Source organism: Olea europaea, chromosome 1, assembly GCF_002742605.1.
Source record: "Olea europaea var. sylvestris chromosome 1, O_europaea_v1, whole genome shotgun sequence".
Classification (NCBI taxonomy): domain Eukaryota; kingdom Viridiplantae; phylum Streptophyta; class Magnoliopsida; order Lamiales; family Oleaceae; genus Olea; species Olea europaea.
This window is the reverse complement of record NC_036237.1, coordinates 27,026,207-27,044,189: the sequence shown is the minus strand read 5'-3', so window position 1 is coordinate 27,044,189 and position 17,983 is coordinate 27,026,207.

The window sequence follows — 17,983 nt, the reverse complement described above, 5'->3', positions numbered from 1 at the left end:
TTTTACATTTTTTTAATTGAGAAATTGGACGAAAATGATATTTTAAGCAATGAAATTTGAAAAGTGGAGTGCAAATGCTAAAAAAATATAAAAGTGGAGACATTTTGTACAATAATATTAAAAGGTAAAGACGTTTTGTACTAATTACTTTGTATATAATTGTCTTCCAATCAATTACTAGAATTGTGACCTTTTCCGTGGATAAAAAATAGACCAATACGTACTATTGTCTACCTACATAATATTCATATTCTCAATATTTCCTTCAATTATTCAATGTTAAGAGTACCTTTCCCCCATAAATAGCAAAAAATTTGACGAACCACGAAATAAAGACAATTCCCAAGCTGGCCATCTCGAAAAGAGGGAAAAGGGAGGGGGGGTGGGGGTGGGGAGTCCTGTATATCTATACAATTAGCTTTCGTAGGTAATGTGTCTCTCTCAATGTAAATTCGCATATGGAATTTTACCATAATTTGTGTAGAATGTAAGGTGATGGAATTCTTCCACGGCGATAATTGAATTTAGCCGTCTATTAATTAGCACTCTTATTGTATTTGATGGGGTGCATGAATAGCGAATGGAAACACACACATTTGATGAATTAACAAACAATTTTTTATTGAACGCTTAAGTTTTTGTTGTAGTTACGTTCAGGTTGTTGTTAAATTTACTGAAACGTATAATCTATTAGATCATTCATAATCGAATTGTTCTACCTTGTTAGGTCCCCTCTACCAGAGGTCTTACAGGACCTCACACAAAGGCAGGGGAGGTCAGTTTGTTTACAATTTTTCATTACATGTGGGTTCGATCTGGGAACACCTCATTGTGAGAAGCCTGTACAAGGTTTAGTAAAATTCACCCTGACAGATCAGCATTACTCTTCATAATCACAACCTACCATATTGATTTTAGTTTCTTCTCCCTCCTTTAATATGTTTGCTTGAAATTCTTTTAGTCTAGATCAATTGCGTATTCATATTCATGTATGTCTTTCTTTCTTAAGAGGCACCGATCCCAAAATCTTCACGGACGGACCCTTTCTAGTTGACAATATTATACTTTCAATTTTATTAATAATTAACTAAGAAGTTAAATAAGAATTACTATGATATGATGAATCATATTGAACCTCGTGACTTTCTCTTGATACCCCACAAAAATTGGGTCATTTGAATCCTATGGACGAAGATAATGCCTCAACACAAAATTAGACAGCGGTAGCATGGCGACGTTAATGGTGGCATATAGACAATAAACAATTAGCAAATACTTTTATGACAGTTGTGTATTATTAAATTAATATTTCACCATAGGTGCTACAATAAGTCTCCGTTTGGTAATAATTTTTCACCCAAAAAAATCAAATTTTTAATCTTTATTTCACTATTCCAACCTTCATTTTTGACTTCTTCACTCACAAGTGAAACCCACTTTTCTCTCTAACGGTCAAAAAATCAATTTTCATAATCACTAACGAACAAGTCCTGAGTAATCATAGTCTTGGATTTTTGTTAGGCTTTTCCACAAGTTTCTATGAGAATTTGCTTGATTTTCAAAGTGTTTGAATTAAATTTTTAATCTCGTATTGTGAATTATTATCTCTAGTATAAAATAATCGTCTTTGTAACAAATATCAAGAAGAGGCCAAAATTTTATCCTACATGAACTTTATTTATTTGTAAATTAGTGTGAACTTCGGAGTGTTTCCACTATATTTTCCAAAAAATGAAAAAAAATGATAGAATTGAGAATTTTTGAGAATTTAAGACGTTGATATCATAAATACGTTCACATATGGGCATAACACATTTCATTCAAGAATCACATGAACTCTCAACCAAAGTGAAAACGGTGTAAATTGTATATAAATTTGCCTAATTCGTTTATCTTGTCACACGTTGATTTATTGCAAACGAGTTTGTCCATCTCAAAAAAGGTATCTTCTCATCCAAAAGAAGCTTCACAAAGTTAACTATCCATCTTAAAAACCAAAATGCCACATAAGTAGAATATTGAAATACTCAAATAGAGCAATGCTACATGTACGGAAAAATGTACAGATGAGTTTGTAGATTGTCACGTGACAATATTTTATTGAATTTTGCACAAAAATATAGTTAAAACCGTTGATTAGATACTGCCATCTCAGAGCATGTAAAACCGCTTGTACATGTCCTCTGTACAAGTATTATTTATGACTCAAATGCCACTAAGAATTAATGTTAAGTACAAGAATGCTCATTTCATGTGCTTTATTCTAACAAATGTACTCTCTTTTTTTCTTATTGGCTGGGAGAATGTCTCATTTACGTGAAAGAAAAAAATAAATAAAAAATTACCACTTGTCATAATTACATTTTTTAGGCAAACAATTCAATTCATTCAAGTTGACAGCTGGGGGTGCTAATCCAATTGGACACTCTTAAGTATTATTATTAATTAGTTGCCACCCTAATCACATTCAATGCTTGCTTGAGAGGTTTTATTCAATCCACCTAGATATCATTAATTATCCATCACTCTTATAATTAATTCTTTTGACTAACAAGTTTTTCATTTTAATGATTAATTTATTAAAACAAATTTTTTTTTAAATGGTAAAATTCTTGTATGATCATGTTAGAATGAATATAATAAAGAACAAATATATTTAAATAAATGAAACATAACATGACTCGAGGATAGAATGATTAAATGCTAGAGCATTATTTATCGATCTTCAATAAACAAAAATTTCTTACATAACTCATAGTGTTAAAAGATGGAGAAATAAATCAAAAAGAACATAATTTGCTAGGCGAACTCTATTTATCACAAATATTGATTATTATCAATTTAAGTGACAGTGAGTTGACTGCATGAATGATGATTTAGGAGACTGAATCAATTGTCGCCTAAATTGTCATTGATCATCACCAATGATTAAATATAATTATTTATTTTATAGTAAAAAATATTTATTAATTTGCAATTAAAGCAATAACCCGTGAATGAGTTAAAGAAATATTATTAATTGAAAAAATTGTAATCGTTTTTTCTATAATATTTGTATTTATATAATATATATATATATATATATATATATATATATATATATATATTCAAATGGATTGATGTACTAGACACTAACATGGGATTTAAATAATATTAACATTATTAATCTTGCAAGTGGAGAGCTATAACGTAGTATGAAATCAAGAAGTGGCTTTTGTGCATGTCAAAATTTATTCAATAAAAAAAATTTCTTCACTTTAGGATTTTTATACATAGGATTATCGTTCTTCAAGTCACCAATTTTCTTAACTTTTTATTTGTGGCACAAATGTTAACCCAACTATATGATCTTGCAACTTTATCAGAGACTCGTGTCTTTGATAAATAAGCAGAATTAGGATCGTGCTTCTCAATATGAGATTTTGGGTTCTCATGCGACTTGACCTTTCGATATGGATGTTAAAATCAAACACTACTTCTAATTAAATTAGAGTCAATTCTTAAGCTGGTCCGATGGTTTTGTACTCCAATTTCAAAGTTATCTGAAAGACGTGTGCAATTTTAGCATCCATGTTGATGTTTTTTTATCATGCCTTGAACTTAAACTTACATATTTAAATAAGTTCACGAAGGTTAGAGAATCCATAATCACGCTTTGTAGAAGGAGAGGAACGTAGCCCTAATTTACCTTGTAAAACAACGCACCGAGGCCTCATTGATTTATCGTGTGAACCAATTTAGCATCAGATTTTATAGAAAATGATTGAACATTTAGCCACTTTTTGGTCCTTTTAAAAATTTATTTTCAATTACACATTCAATGAAATACAATATGTTTATCAACTTTTCAGCCACATATTTTATCAATTTTTATTAAAATCTATTAAAAATTTAATTTTTATCGAGATCAAAGAGGGGCTTTTTTGTATGTGTATACAAAAATTGTTTTAGAAAAAGGGAAAAAGATATTTGAAGGGACCGGTTGTTGCATTGTTGACCAAATCAAAGAGAGGCTTTTTTGTAGCATATATAAAAATTGTTTTAGAAAAGAGAAAAAGATATTTGAAGGGACCGGTTTTTGCATTTTTGACCGATACAAATAGAAATGAAAGGTGTTTGAGCCCTATAAAAAATGAATTTTAGAATAGTAGATTGATGTATAATTGAAAGATAAGGAAAAAAATTGATTTACGTGTAATGTTATTTTAATGAAAAATATATGACTGAAAAGAAGATAGAAAAAATACATTTTGAAAAAAATGAGAATCAAACAACGCTTGGATAATGCTATTTGTATGAAATGATGTAAATGATATGAATTGTATTAACGGATTTTTTGCTGACTCTTTTTCTCTCTCTGTTTCATATTATCATTCTTTACATTAATCTATAAATAACAATGTACGAATAGCGTAATCCATTAAAAAAGGAGAAAAATTATTTGTACAGAAAAATAGTTGACATGCCTTTTGACAGATAGTCACATTGTTTGTGGGACCCGCTGAATAAAATATTTTGAAAAAAAAAGTTGGACCCCCCAATTGTGAGAATTTGTCAACCACCATGTCATCCATTTTTCTGAAAAATGTAGCATCTCTCTTGAAAAAAAGGCTAAATCTCTTTGTACAGAATACAGTGTCACAAAATTCATCCAGAAAACTCACATGAATGGGCCCTATGTGTTGATAAAAAAATGCCCAAAAAATCGCCCAACCCTCGACTGTGTGAGTTCTGTATGAATTCTATGAAAAGAGAAAGAGCCTCGAAGACGCTTTAAGAAGTGTACACAATTTCCGCGTGGGCCCATCTAACGACTTTAGCAATTGAAGCATTAATAAATCAATCAATGCTATGAAACTTGGGCACCTCGTTGTATGATGACGTGGCAAATTCCTTTTGTGTCACCGAACTAGCCGTTGGTTAGAGGGTCCCACGCGTAATAGACCGAAATCTAAGGGACTTTAACTGCAAAGTTAACGGCGTCAATTTTGCGGTCAAAAAGCATTCGGTCACGTGACAAACAAGCTGCGAGTATGGCGTCACACGTTTTCACTCTCGGTGAAACGTGGACCCTCGCACCGTTTCAGTCAATTTAATTCGATTAATTACTTTAACGAGTGCGTCGTGTCAGTCTGCTTCTGGGTTTAAAAAAATGTTAAAATGGGAAGATTCGGTGCGCTAGTCTCAACGGTCATGGAGCGCATTTTATCATGGATTGTTCTACCTGTAGATAAGTGTTTACGAACTGATGTATATAATATTCAAGTGATTTTTTTTTTTGTTGATTAATGAAAAAATTATTTTTCCACCCTCCAATGATTAGATGTTACTTGAACATTACATACGTCAGAGTGTAAATTTGAACCCTTTTAACAGGTAGGAGTGCACATTTTTAGAGTAACCCATTTTTTGGAAAAATTTCCTTTTTTTGCCCCCCCCCCCCCCTCCTTTTTGGGTGTTTTCGGGGGGCGTGGGGGTGTTGGGGATTGTAGTTTCCTAGGGAACATGGGGATCGATCCCAATAGTCACCTCTGCCTTTGATACTGTGCGTATATCCCAAACCAACCCAATACATCGTTTATGGAAAAATGTAGTATATTATTGCACTAAAATGTCATCTCATTGTCTTGTTATTTTTTCTCAATTTTTTTAGGTATACATTTCATAAAGCCACTAAATTTTGACAATTTTTACTAAAAATGTCATTTTAATTAAATTAAACTGGGGCATAGTTTCTTAAAAGGTGGGTTAATTTAAACAGCAATATAATATTTTATTAAAAAAGAGAGAGCATAAATCCTAGCAATAATTCATAAATTCATAAAACTTAGGAACAACCTCAAAAAATGGATTTAACTTTTTAAACCCGATGGTGTATTTTCTCTATCTATTTCTCAAGAATTTTTTCCTCTTGATTTTCTATTTTTTATTTTTTATAATTCGAAATCCAATTCTTTGGCACTCAAGATGGAGATGAGGATTTTTTTTAGAGACATTTCAATTTCATTATTTTGTTGGAATTCATGATTAAATTTTTTATTTTCAAAGCTCATAAACGTTTTGCTTTCTGGTAACCAATCATTTGCATGCAAATGCATAGTGCACTAACACCAAAATATATTTTGTCAAGATTCGCATTGAAATGTGTCTCGTTCATGTTCGAGGCTATCTGATAACTCTAATCATGTTCCTTGTCGTGTGTTAGGTTCCTGTATATTCTTTTCCTCAAGGAAGCTCGATGATCTAAATGTTCTTTTATTAATATAGTCCTTAACGATCAAAACATAAAAATTCATTTCATGACACGCAGATACGCAATGAACCCCTTTTTGAGGCTGGTGTGACATCCATGCGGGTTATAATAATTTTCGTTTATAACAAATGTCCTCAATGTGGGCTTTCAAAACAAATAATTATTTTCATTTTGCATCACCATCGACTTGCTATATCCTAATCCCATATTTCATAATGGTGCTGTTGAAGTATCATCTACCAATTTTTCCACTTGAAATTTCTCTCAATAGGGAGCTGCTTCAAAAAAATCACCGTGGTGTACAAGTTTAGTAATAAAAGTTTCATCTTAGATCAACTAAAAGCCAGAGCACTAATTTAATACACCCGGCATCTTCATGCATGAAAACCGCCCTAAAATTTTTCAAACCGTAGTACGATAATCGAAATTGCTCCCTTCATCGAAAATTGAAACAACTTCACTATCGATTCATATTCGTCATCAATTTTATTTATTTATTTACTTATTTTAAATTTCTACTCTATCCCTACCTTATCTAGAAGACTAATCATATTAAAAAAGTCAACACAAACTTTCTTCACGGGGAAGTCGACATGAGACAAGGCATATTGCATTTAGATTATGTGAAAAAGTAGTCTTAATCCTTAATCCACACACTACATGTTACATCACATGATATTTAGGTAATTGTCTAAGCAATGGCATAAAATGTTTTTGATAACTAACTCTACTTGCCATCCACCCAATGAAATAATACCAATATCTTTGATAAGTGATTATTAATAAGAGGCGCCAAACAAAACCCCACCACTTTGGGAAGAATCGAATGCTCACAAAATTGTAATAATGGGCAAGCTGTCATGGGCATTTTGGCTAATCACAAAAAGAATAAAGTGTTTTTTCGATGGGCCTTGGGCCTTTGGGATTTTTTGTTTGAAATCAATTCCAGCATTTTTCAATGACACGTGTCGGATGATATTTGGTTGGTCCCTCGTGCATTTGAGCGCCGAACAGGATGGCAACGTTAGGGTGTATGTGCGACGAATTGAGGTAATCTTTTGCACATGATGGCAAAACCCCACCAAAGGCACGACCTTATCGCTTGGGACCCACTTTATCTATTGATATTAGACGTGTTAGATGAGTTGAGTTGAGTCATTTGGTTCGACCTACCACACAAGCCGATTTGATTTAAAGAAGTTGGGCTCCATTTGTCCCATGAACTCACAACTCTATAAATTTTTTTTTGGCCAAAAAATTGTATTTTCACCAGTTTGTGAGTCAAAATAAGAACGGCTTTCAAATTAATCCGTGAGAGTCGATGAGTGGTTTGCACGAATTTTGTTGTTGTTCAGGTTATACTCAAAGCTCGACTCTCGAATGGGACGAGCAACTCTCTCTACTTCTTATCCCTAATTGATATTCCATAATTTGACAGTTGGCATCATCGTGGCTCTATCTTCGTACAATATCTTCATTTAATTGTTTCAGTTCTCAAGCTCGTTTTAAAGAAGTTTTAGACAAGACGAGGAAAGTATATAACTCAATCTCTACCATCTTGGTTGTACTCAAAGTTCTATAGCTTTTGAATAACTTATGATGTAAAAATCAGTATTGTCTTGATGGAAAGTAAACTGCCATAGAAAAGTTCTTCCTTTTAAACATGGTTAAGCATGCTCTTGGGACAAGATAATGCTCTGTCGCCTAAAACTTTTTGGTAGCATTTGATATATGTTGTAAATGATGATTTTATTTTTGCTTTCACTCACGAAAGATTCATAGGATTCGATGCAACCAACTTTAATCTATAATCTAAAATGTCTTAATTGACGAAAATGTGTTCTTCTATTTTGTCAAAAGTTGACATTGCAGTTAATGTGTTTCAGTTTTTTATTTTGAGAAACAATTTTATAAAATGACAAATCAAATATGTATTCAGCAATCTTATAACAAACACTCAAAACAGAAAACTGAAAACGAACTCAAAACTGAAAACTAAAATACATACCAAATGGATCCTAATCAGTTAATTTTCACCTTTCACATTGTGATATTTATGTCATTTACAAAAGTAAATTCTCTATTATGCATTTCAAAATTTCTCTTATATATTTCCATTTTATTTTATTTTTTTATTTACGACTGTACATTTTATTATTTTGATAGATTATTATCGAAAAATGTTGAATTTCTTTTTCTTTTCTCACATTGCTCAAGTCAAGTTATTCCTTATTGTGTAAGAGTAGTAAAGGAAAATACAGTCAGCTAGAACCAACTTGATATGAATAATACAATCAGCTTGTAATGAGAACACGTGATTTTAAGGCATCAAATCAGATTGGAGACATGTGAACCCTAGGCTCTCAACCACAGTGACACGGTATAGTTTGAAGTTTCCTATAAGGAATATATTTGAAGAGTGTTTATAGACAATTTAAATTATAAATAAATTATAGATAATTGATAGTATTTGTACATTTCTTCAAACGTGTGAATAAAAAATAAATTGAGCTTATCTTTGGCTCATGTTTATATAAACACTCGAGTCATTTTTCAAAAAAATAGTTTTTTTCAGTAAATATTACTTGTTATTTTATTTTAAGCTTTGAATATTGCCATTTCATTTAAAAGAAAAAAAAAGACACACTGTTGCTTTTAATAAGTTGTTAATCATAAAGCTTATTTTACTTATTATAGAGAAATGATAATTAGTGGGACAATCGTCGCATAAATTGAAAGTGAAAAATAGTAAAAAGTGTTCGAGGGCGACAATCAAGAGGTGGACTTGAAAGGAGCCAGCCATCCGTTGAAGAAAGCGTAATAGCTCATTGGTCGAGCTTCGTGGCATCGAAAATGTGTCTGGGTTCAAGTAGATTAATTTGTAATTCTTGGATTCCTCGCAATCTATTTCTATTAATAACTTTGGAAATCCCAAAAAGATGATGACTTGAAACAAATTAATTGTTGGGTCCTACTTACTGCCCGGTACATTCATTGTTGGGTCATTCAAATCGTATTTTTCAACTCATAGCTATAGATAGACACGAGCATTTCAAATGTAGTAGAGAGAATATTTATGAGATAGGGATACAGTGAAAAACAGACTTGGTCCTTGTTTGCAACCTCTTGTTTATGAAATTTTTTTATTTTTGGGTAATTGGTCTAAAGTCAAAAGGCACGTTCATCTACATATTTCATGGAATTTACAGCTATTACCCACCTTTTATGTATTTTTGTTTTCTATTTCAATAATGTTGCCACCTCCATAGCATTCATCATCTTCCTGTCTCGAAGTATTATTTAAATCAAAATAAGAGAACAAGAATAAATCCATAATAAATCAACAGACTGTTTCATTAGACCTGCTACAAATATCATAAAAAAAAAATAAATAAATAAGCAAAGAGCAGTCCACTTCTATGTGGGGCAACAATACTAAGAGCGCTAGACCAAATAGTTTGCCACTCGACTATCTTCTCAATAGATGTGAGTGACAACAAAATCCATCCGCGAAAGCAAGCGCAAAAACCTGTCCAAAAGTGGATGCTAAACTCAAAGCCATGGAACCTTATGAGACTTGGAATGCAGAGTGGCCACCAAATACGCAGAATCACTCTCCAACCATAGCGTCATCCAACCATAATCTATAGCATGGATTGTAGCTAATGGGATGGGACAGGCCGTGATGATCGGTACATGTTGGAAAATTTTAATTTGTCATATGAGCATACATATATAATTACTTATGGATAAGGTTATCTTAAAATTAAGCTCAAAATTAAAGTGATTTGACAAATAATTAAATTGTTCTGCTTAGGGCATCTAAATGCAGAATATAAAGTGTGAGCCGGATTATATGTGTAGAGATCAGATTCCTTTAGAATTATATTTCATAATGAATGAAATACATTTGGAAACTACATATAAGATTCTTGTCCCCAGTGCATATACAACTTCTCAGTTTTTATGTCATCCCGCCAACACAAGATATATATATAAGAGAAAGCGTATTGAAGAGGAAGATCCAATACCCACAATCAAGAATCAAGACTACGAATCAAGAAGCAAAACCAAAAACAAGAATTGAAGAATTAAAGGAGGCAACATTCAAGATCAAAAGTGAAGAAGTCAAAGATGAAAAAACTGTAGTTCAAATTTCAAGATTTGAAATTAAAATCCAGTAATAAAGAATTATTCTCACAGAATTAAGTGCTCTGCATTGTTAGTTTTCTTAGTGATTTGACATGGAAAATCTTGACAATAAAGGAATTCAGGTTTTCGAGGTCTAAAGTTTTAAATTTTATAAATTTTAAACTTTCATCAAGTTTCAACAAGTGGTATCAGAGCAGACTTCAATGTTAAACCATTGGGATTAAATGATGAATTTTATGGTTGAAATTCATGTATTGAGTTTTGGAAACTTTTAATTTAGAATATGAATTTTAGCCATAAATTCTGAAATTCATAATTTTTCAAGAAATAGTTTTAGGTTGAAAGTCACAATTATTGTAAAAAGAAAGTTTATTCGGGTTTAGAGGTGAATGACAATTATACTTCTGCAACCTTAGAAATAATTACTGTTGTATCCATGATTCTGCCCTATAAATACAGGGCTTTGGTTCATAATACAATACACACAAGTTTATTGACCTCTCTCTGTTCTTTTCTCTTTTATAACACGTTATCAGCACGATAACTTAAGTTTTCAAAGTTTAGTAAAGGTAATAATTTTTATAGGTATGAATATTTATCAGTGTATCAAAATTAATTTGATAGCATGTGAACTATTTCAATATACATATGCATCATAATGAGGTTGCTTCTTTTTCTCTACTTTTCATTGGCATGCATATTAATCATAATTCACGTTTGTATGTGTAATCTGAACACATATTAATTCACTTTTTTTATTCATACACGATCATTTTTTCACGTATTCTTCAGTATTAATTCTGTCTTTTGAATCGGTTACATATTAGTTCTATTTTTAATTTCTAGATATGTGAAATTCACATGCATGTTTAGTATCTTTTGCATGTTGGTAAAAAATTTAGCCAATAAGTGATTTAGCCAATTTTGTTAACTTCTATGTTTGGAAATTCTTTTTCCTAATACATGTTTGGTAATCAATTTTAAAATATAAATTCATATATTATCTATTTGGTAATTAATTTTTACATCATATCCTGTTTATATGGTAATTAAATATTCTTTTCACGTTCATGCTTGGAGTTTTTTTTTTTTTTACTTATACATTTTTTGTGATTAATTCTTGTATGTAAATTCATACAATGTCTATATGGTAATTAAATATTTTAGATGTTCTTATATAAACTTTAACTTAATAATTTATCATGTTGTTGCTCCTAAAATAGGACAACATTATAATTAATATTCTAGAAGCATATTAATTTAAAATCTATCTATTATATATAGTTTGTTGATGCTCCTGAAGTAACACAATATTATAATTAATATTGGTGACGAATATATTACTTGTTTCTGAAGAGTATAAATTATAATTTTCAATATTCTAGATGAATATTGATATATTGTTCTTGAAGAAGTAATAGTGAAATACAATGTGCTCCTGAAGTAGCACATGTTTCGAAAAATATATTATTTTAGTGTTTATTCCTGAATGAAAACACATAACTTATGTCATGACTAACTATTATGTGATCTCTAATCATATTCTTCGAAACTAATTGTATTTTCTCTTCTTTATTTTGTAATTAATCAAATAGCAAGCATCACAAAACTTGAGTTTGCTGCACTTGACATCTCTGACAAAAACTATTTATCATGGGTACTTGATGCTGACATCCATCTTGTCTCAAAAGGTTTGGAAGAGACAATAAAAGAAGGAAACAAAGAATCCCTACAGGATCATGCAAAAGCACTCATTTTCCTTCGTCATCATCTTCACGATGGACTGAAAATTGAATATCTCACCGAAAAATATCCACAGGTTCTTTGGAAAAAATTAACTGAAAGATTTGATCATCAAAGGACTATAGTCCTTCCTAAAGCTTGCTATGAGTGGATGCACATTCATGACTTCAATACTGTTAGTGAGTACAATTCTGAATTGTTCAAAATATGTTGAAAATTGACATTGTGTGGAGAAAAAAAATCATTGATGAAGACATGTTGAAGAAAACTTTTTCCACCTTTCACGCCTCGAATGTGCTCCTGCAGCAGCATATATCATGAGCGTAGTTTCAAAAAATACTCAACTTATATCTTGCCTAGTTGTTGCTGAATAAAATAATGAGCTGCCAATAAAAATTATGGGTTGTGTCCAACTGGTTCTGTACCACTGCCTGAAGCAAATGGTACTGTATTGTTTGAAGCAAATGCAATATCAAGACAAGCACGTGGACGTGGACGTGGATGTGGACATGGACATGGATTTGGATGTGTACGCAGACATGTAAACGGAGTAAACCATATACGAAATAATCAACAAAGTTATCAACAACAAGGCAACGATTTGAAAATGAACAAAGCAAACGAAAGTAGCATATCCAAAAAGGTATATAAAGAAAGTTACTTTAGATGTGGAATGAAATGACATTGGACACGTACATGTCGTACAGCAAAACACATTGTGGATCTTTACCAAAAATCAATCAAGGGAAAGGGAAAAGTGAAGACAAATTTTGCTGACTATGATGGTCCAATTGATGTGACTCATTTGGATGTCTTCGATTTCTTTGCTGATCCAAATGGAAATATTGATTATTTGATTGGGGGTGGTGTGATAAAAGATATATATTAGTTTATTTTTTTATATTTTTAGTATTTCCCTTTATTTTAGAAATTTAATTTGAAATATGTTTTTACTTTTCGCAAAAATTTTGAACTTTATTATGCATCGTTAATTTCACAGTATTAATTATGTTTATCATTTTAAATTTAAATTCAAGTTTTTTTTAAATATATCTATTTTGTTATATTGATAGATTCATGATGGATTGTCAAGACACATGCTTGATTGATAGTGCAACTACACATATTATTCTTCACGATAAAAAATATTTTTTGGACTTCACATTGAAAGAAAATAATGTCAATACAATATTAGGTGCATCAAATATCATTGAAGGCTCCGAAAAAACTTATATTATTTTACCAAATAATACAAAATTATATATTGACGATTCACTTTATTCTAGCAAATAAAAAAATAATAATTTTTGCTTAGTTTTAAAGATATCCGTTGCAATGGATATCATATTGAGACGATGCAAGAAAATAATACTGAATATCTTTGCATAACCTCTTTTGTATTTGATTAGAAGCACATAAAAGAAAAATTTCATGTACTCCCATCTAGCATGTATTACACATTTATAAAAATAGTTGAATCAAATAATGTCACGAACAAGAAGTTTGTTGACCCAAAAAGCTTTATTATTTGGCATGATCGACTTGGACATGTAGGAGTTATAATGATGCGTCGAATAATAAATAATTCACATGGACATCTTTTAAATAACCAGAAGATTCTTTTATCTAATGATTATCTATGTATAGCTTGTTCACAAGGCAAGTTAGTCATTAAACTTTCAACTACAAAGATCAATACTGAATCTCCAACTTTTTTGAAAAGAATTCATAGAAATAAGTGACAAAGTCATATGTTCCAATAGAAAATATTCTAGCAAAAATTGATTCCTTGTAGGACAATCTACCGTAGCAAATAAATCTCAAATATGTCAAAAGCGTGGTCGACCAATTGGTTCAAAAGACTCTGTACCTTGAAAAAGAAAGGTACATGAGAAAAACAAATAAAAAACTTCAGAAAAAATAACATTAGAGAAGATTGATCAATCAAATATTGAAGATACAGTTCCTGATGAACCACTAGTCTCCGAAAATAATGAGATTTCAAAAAATTATATGTTATCTCATAAATTATGGGAACAGAATAATGTTGTTATAGACAGTATTTTTCACTTTTAATATGACTCTTGATATTATACAAAATGAGGATCCTGAACCACAGTCAATTAAAGACTGTCAAAATAGAAATGATTGGCGAAAATGGAAAGAAGCCATACAGACAAAATTGAATTCTTTGGAGAAACGAAAAGTGTTTGGACATGTAGTTCGAACACCTGAAAATGTAATCCCTGTTGGATACAAATATATTTTTGTATGGAAGAGGAATGAAAATAATGAAATCATAAGGTACAAAACCCGACTAGTAGTTCAAGGTTTCTCACAAAGACCAGGAATTGATTATTAGGAAACATATTCTCCCGCAATAGACACCATCACTTTTAGAATCTTAATTAGTTTGGCTGCATCACAAAAGCTTGATATGGCCTTATAGATGTAATAACTGTAAATTTGTATAGTTCACTTGATAGTGACATATATATGAAAGTCCCTGAAAGACTCAATGTGCCAGGAACAAACGATACATGCCTGAAAACGTTGTTCTCAATTAAATTGCAAAGATCAATATATAGATTAAAACAATCTGGACGTATGTGGTATAATCTCCTTAACGAATATTTGTTGAATGAGGGTTATAAACATGAATATGTCTGCCCATGTGTTTTCATAAAGAAAAAAAATAGTGGATTTACAATTGTGGCAGTTTATGTTGATAATTTAAATTTAATTGGAACTTCTGAAGAGCTCAACAAAACTGCTGATTATTTGAAAAATAAATTTGAGATAAAGGATTTGAGAAAAACTAAAATTTGTCTTGGATTGCAGATAGAACATTTCGCAAATGGATTATTTGTTCACCAATCTACGTATGCAGAAAAAGTTTTAAAACGTTTTTATATGGATAATGCACATCCATTGGCAATACCTATGGTTGTTCAATCACTTGAACAACCAAAAAAATTCATTTCGTCCACTTGAATATAGAGAAAAGGTTATTGGTTCTGAAATACTATATCTTAGTGCAATTGGAGTATTAACTTATCTTGCAAATTACACTCGACCCGACATAACGTTTTCTGTAAATCTCCTTGCAAGATATAGTTCTACACCAACTTGAAGGCATTGGAATGGTGTTTAACATATTTTTTGTTATTTCAATGGTACCATTGATTTGAGATTATTTTATTCTCAAAAGTTGGCATCTAATTTAATGGAATATACAGATGCAGGTTATCTATCTGATCCATATAAAGTTAAATCACAAACATGTTATGTATTTATATGTGGAGGAACAGCTATATCATGGAGATCTGCGAAGCAATCATTGACAGCTATATCCTCAAATCATTTTGAAATTATTTCAATTCATGAAGCAGGCCGAGAATGTGTGTGGTTGAGAAACATGATTCATCATATCCAAGCATTATACGGCTTAACTTCAATAAAGGATAGTCCAATAATTTTGTATGAAGATAATGAGACTTGTATTGCACAACTCAGAGGAGACTATATCAAAGGTGACAGAATGAAACATATTTCTCCAAAATTCTTTTATACACATGAGTTTCAAAAGAATGACGACATCGATATCCAACAAATTCGGTCAAATGACAATGTGGCTGATTTATTCACAAAAGCACTCCAACATCTACATTCAAGAAATTAGTTCAAAAAATTGAAATGCGTCGTCTCAAAGATTTTTAGTGATCAACATTAGGGGGAGTAGCTGTACTCTTTTTCCTTCACTTAAGTTTTGTCCCACTGAATTTTCCTAATAAGGTTTTAATGAGGCAGCATTTATTTTTAGTACTCCAAAATAACTGTGCTATTTTTCCATCGTTTTGATTTTTTTTCCATTGAATTTTTATCAAACAAGATTTTAACGAGACAGATATTTTGTAATGTGTCATTCAAGGGGGAGTGTTGTAAAAGAAAAGTTTATTAGGATTTAGAGGTGAATGACAACTATACCTCTGCAGTCCTAGAAATAATTATTGTTGTATCTCTGATTCTGCCCTATAAATACATAGCTTTGGTTCATAATAAAACAAACAAAAGTCTATTGACCTCTCTCTGTTCTCTTCTATTTTCTTCACTTTATAAAAATAATTTGGATTTTCCAATTTAGGATGCGAATTTTAACCCTAAAATTCAAAAATTTAGGTTATTGGGATTTTTTTTCTAAAAATTCTGATTCAAAATGATAGTTGTAAGGTAGTGCTACTAGTGACCAGTGCGCTCAAACTGCACCATAGCGCTGCAACACCCAAAATGGTTTCACGTATATTTTTTTCTCCCTTTTGGCTACAAAAGAGAAAAAAAATATAAATATAAATATAAATATAAAAGAAGCAATCAATTTCAAATCTTGGTACTTAGTATTTATTTCGGATTACTAATTCTAAAATAGATTAGTTGAAACAACATATTACCAAATTAACATTTCTAGCCTAAATTAATTTATTTAGAATATTAAGAATGTTATGTGCATGTAATTCATTTGAATATTCACCGTCCAAAGGAATGTCAGTATTTGGCCAAATTATTTGCACACCTGTGGTAAATAAATATGTAACAATTGTAAGCTTTCCATTATGTGAACATTGAGCCGGTAAATATTTGATTACTACACTAAGAGTATCACTTACAAGTTGATATTTTTGTCCAAAGATTAAAATAAATGTTGTGCTTGGTCTCTTGTGATGGGCCCACCATTATTTGAAATCATTGATTGTCCAATACGAATTTCCATGTGAACATGTTATTTAGGTTTATGTTTTCTATTCGGTTAATTCATCTACTTCTGCAGTATCTATCAACATCAATTCAAATCCTATGCTTGAACTAAATTTAAATGGCTGGTAAGAAAACTTTTGTATCATTCTTGGGGGCATGGATCTAGATCTTGCATTAAGGATTGAACAATGCATCACTCTTATAGATAAGAGTTCCGCTAATAAAACGGGAGCTAAATAAGTGGGATCGTTCAAACTACATAAGTCTTATGATCGTAAAGTGTAAAATTTTAGCAACATTCAAGGGTGCTATGTCCAATAAGGTAACTGCCAAGAAATTTCTTAAAAAATATTCCAAAACGCTTTCTAAAAACAATAAGGTTGAAACTAGTACGCTTCTGACAAACTTGGTTTCACTAAAGTATAAGGCTAACGAAAATATATGGAAGTACATCATGGATGTATCTCATATTGCTTTAAAAGTAACAATATTAAAGTTTGAGATATCTGATGACTTTTTCGTGTATACGATTTTGATTTCTCTTCCTGCACAATTTGATTGATTCAAGGTCAGTTACAGCTATCAAAAAGGGAAGTGAACTCTTAATGAACTCATTTCATATTGTATGCAAGAAGAAGAAAGTCTAAAGCAAGAGAGAACTAGAAGTACTCACTTGGCAAATACCTCTAAGAATAAGAAAGTTGCATTAAATCCGGTTCAAAAGAAATAACAAAAGCCTGAAAATGATAAATCATCTATCACTTTTGTGAAAATTTGGGGCATGTGAAAAGAGATTGTACTAAACATCACGCTTGGCGTGTAAAATCAAGTACACTTTTCATTTTGGTTTGTTTTGATGTTAATTTCAATACCTAGATACACTTTGTGGATAAATTTCGGTGCCACGATTTAAATAAGCGTGTCTATGCGGGGTTGCCTAAACAACCTAAAGCCAATTGATGCTAAAAAATTCATCTATATGTGACGATGACAAATTAGCTAAAGTTGAGGTTATAAAGACTTTTAGGTTATTATTAAAGACTGGTTATTATTCGAATTTAAAATAGACATCTGCAGTACTGT